The sequence below is a fragment of the Alligator sinensis genome, unplaced genomic scaffold (genome assembly GCF_000455745.1).
Source record: "Alligator sinensis unplaced genomic scaffold, ASM45574v1 scaffold973_1, whole genome shotgun sequence".
NCBI lineage: Eukaryota > Metazoa > Chordata > Crocodylia > Alligatoridae > Alligator > Alligator sinensis.
Genome location: NW_005842622.1, coordinates 377,242 through 380,889, shown reverse-complemented (window position 1 = coordinate 380,889; position 3,648 = coordinate 377,242). Strand labels below are relative to the sequence as shown.

Here is a 3,648-nt window from a genome sequence, read left to right as displayed (position 1 = left end):
AGCTTCCTCAGATGCTGCGACAGGACGAGCAGTCTGCAGGGTACAAAGAGAGGGAGCCCTGGGACTAGGGGAGGTGGGGAAAGAAGAGGGAGGGGATGGTGGGGGGTGGGAGGGGAGCAGTGCTGGGAGAGGCAAATGGGCAAAGCACCTGGAGGAACAAAGGGGGGAGGGTCACAAACACTAGGCCAGGTAAGGTGTCCAGGTTGTAGCAGTATTGGTCTAGAGCAGGGGTGGGCAAAATGTGGCCCGCGGGCCGGATGCGGCCTGCTACGCCATTCTATCCGGCCCGCGCGGCCCCTAAATATTTAGAAAATTAATATTAATCTGCCCTGGCTGCCTGTTGTGCAGGCCTCGATGGCTTGCCAAAACTCAGTAAGTGACCCTCTGCCTGAAATAATTGCCCACCTCTGGAGAGGAATTGTCTGATGAAAGGTGTTTGTGCCAGAAAGCTTGCAATGAAAGAATTTTTTTTGCAAAAATCTTGTTGGTCTAATAAAAGATATCACCTTTGTGCAAGAGCCCTGATTGCTTAGTCCAGGTAAGGGGGTGGGAATCCATAGCCCCTGTTTAAACCGTACTTAACTTCATCCCGTTTGAAGATTATTGCTTCCTCCTCAATTTCCCATTCAGACTGGTTCTTCAAATTCTGCTCGCAGGAACAGCGTGTCTTTCCAGTCACTTTCCCCAGATCTTGTATCTTCACTCAGAGGGAGACAGCTCTGCCCGTTCTGAAGTGGCACCGATTCTTTCAGTTCTGCACAGGTTCTTGTAGGCAGTCAGTCGTGGGCGCACTTGGTGATGCAACCCAATCCTGTTCAAGATCAACAGGGTGATGGTGGAATCCATTTTCTTTTGTGTACCTGGCTGCCAGTCTGAAGAAGCAGATTTGTAGAGCTGCTGTACGGCAGTGAGAATTATTGACAGTCTGTGGAGGAGCAGGGAAGCGAAGGCAACGTGTGGGCGCAATGTCTGCAGAACGTGCACACCAGCTATGCCCAGGGATACGGTGACGGGAAGGAAGAGATGAAAGTAGTGTGATCTTTTTTTCTCAGTTCCAACAGGTAGTTTGACTGTATATTTAATTCTGGCTATGTATCTGATATTTTGAAGCTGCAGACTGAAACAAAAAGATCATATTTTGAGTTCCAAGTGTACTGGTGAGAGGTTGGTGAAAAGGCTGCAGCAGTGAGATCCTGGGCAAGTGTCCTAGTAGAAAGTTGCCAATTCTCTAGATTTGTCAAAAAAGAGGTCATCTGTAGAGATGACATTTTCTTGTTTGTCCCCTACAGGACCTTGCTGTCCCTAGTATCTTCTGTTCTTCCTGTAGGTAGGTTCCAGTCCAGCAAAGTACTTAAACACATGCCTATCTTTAAGCATGAAGTTGGAAGGACCATTCATATGTTTAAAACTAAGCATCGTGCTTAAATGCAGTTGTAGAGTGGGTCTTTAAAGTGTATCTACTTTCTAATTTATTTGTTACATAGCACTGGAGATAGATTTGGTGTTTAAATAATCTCTGCCAGACAAGGACCAGAATCCTTGCCCTGCTGAGCTTTTGTTTCCAATTTACCCGAGGTGGTAAGAAGAATGCAATATTAAGGAACAAAACATCATCACTGGTGGCCATCTTGCTTCAAGTGAACACAGTGTCCATCGCATATAAAGGGCATCTGTTGATGCTAAGTGGACTTTAGTGCCTTAAGTTTGATTCTTTTTTACTCTGTTCACATCCCAGAAAAAAAAGAACATTAGTGCACCATCATCTTGGCCTTAAGGCTATCACAGAGAGCAGCGAACAGGATGAGGACCTGTCTACCCTTTGCATTAACTGGTTTTCAGGGACTGGAGCAGGGTAGACTAGGATCACACTTAGGTGCCTAAGTCCACATAGGCACCTAATAAGGTAGGATCTGTCCCAAAATTTGTGGGGCTTACTAGTTGCTGACAAATACCTACATCAGGTATTAGAGTATGGCACATATTTTTGCATCCTAAAGGTCAGCCATGTGCTGTTAAGTCTTTTGAATGAAATGTGAGAAAATTTTAACAAATATCTTAAAAAGAATCAGATCTTATGGTTTGGCCCATGCTCCTGATCCAAGAAATGTGGTTTTCCTCTCTGGCTGTGTGGACAGAGCATGCTTAATACAGAGTAAATTGACTTATCTTCCTAGGAGAGTGGTGTATTCACACAGTGGTGTAAGTGACTCTACTTGAGAGTCATATTACCCCTCAGATGCTGAGGAGTTACACCTGTGTACCAGTTGTGTCTCTGCTCACCCAACCAGTGTCATCCAGAAGTAGCAAACTGGCTTCTCCACCACCTATTGACCAGGCATTCTGATATGCCTGCTGAGAGAGCAGACACTTCTTACCAAGGAAGAAATTAGGCATAAATTACTGGGTAAAATACTCAATAGAAATTGAGTTGTTTATTCATACCATGGCTCTTATTCCATTTTTGTAGGAATGAGGCAGAAGGGAATGCTTTCTTTTACACGTGGGTAGGGAGGAATTACCATTATTTCACACAGTTGTAAAATAAGGCTTAGAAAGACTAAGGCCAACATTCTTGAGGGCATAGCCTATGTTATCCATTTGTTTAAGGGTCTCCTCCAAGAGGAGCACCCAAATTTAGTGCATACTTTTGGGAGTTATAGCCCCTATTAGTTATAGATAGATTTTGGATTTTATTTTAATCACTTAAGTAATTCTTCTGTGGTTTGTGTTCACAGAGCTGCAGCTTCCTGCCTTAGCTCCACTTAACTGCAGTGTTCTGTAACAAGGTATAATATAATGAAAAACAGTTAACACTTTGCACCTATGTACATAGTGTAAGAGCACTTTAGAACTTGTTGGCATTTTAAGTGATTCGAATGACAGAACATCAATATTTACAATGTTCAGTATTCTTTATAGGAAATTCAAGCTACAGCAGTAGGTATAAACTGGGCGTGTCTACATGTGCCCCTGATTATGCAGTTGTTACTGTGCAGTCATTTAGCACTTGATTTAGCAGCTATTAAATCACTGTGCAGTAATTGCCGGTACTGCACAGTCCTGGTGCTACACGGGTCATTTCTGACCCTAGTGCGTAGTAGCAATGAGCTACTGCGCAGTAGTGGCAGCATTGCGATTTTTGCCTAACAGTGCTATGTTGCCGTAGTGACGAGCTACGTCACTGTAGCTTGTCGCTCTGGCGATTCAGTGGCTCATGTAGCCGTGCCCACTGAGTAGCTGATTGCAGGGGTAACATTCTCAAAGGGAAAACTAAAAGTTGTTAAGCACATTCTTGATAACGGGGCAGCTTTTCAAGGTGTTATGCCTGCTCTTGCCACTTACGTTTGAACAGAGCCAGCCAAGCTATCCCTCCAAAAAAAAATACTTGAATGTGTACTATTATATTCCAATAACTTGAAAAATGCCGCATAGTTTTTACAAAGGGCTAAATTAGTGCAAGTTATTATTGAAGGGTTGTTGTTAACTTTTTTTTAAAAACCAGGCTATTTCCTGAAAATGTTTAATCTGCTTCTTTCACAAAGGACAAGTACGATCATATAACTGGAGGAATGTTGTACTTGGCAGCCCTGACTGTATGTAGTCACCACCTGGTTGGTTAATTGCCCTCCTTTGGTTTCTTGGGTCTTT

General features: G+C 43.6%; 1 protein-coding gene across 2 annotated transcripts in view; it reads left to right on the top strand.

Moving 5' to 3' along the window:
* The first annotated feature begins 939 nt into the window (after positions 1-939).
* The window catches only part of LOC102386118 (fatty acid desaturase 1-like), a 21,150-nt gene continuing 18,441 nt past the window's right edge, over positions 940-3,648 (top strand). For both annotated transcript variants that reach the window (XM_025215119.1, XM_014524535.2), the window contains exon 1: positions 940-1,061. The gene's annotated coding sequence lies outside the window, so the exon portion shown is untranslated. The remainder of the gene's footprint in view (positions 1,062-3,648) is intronic.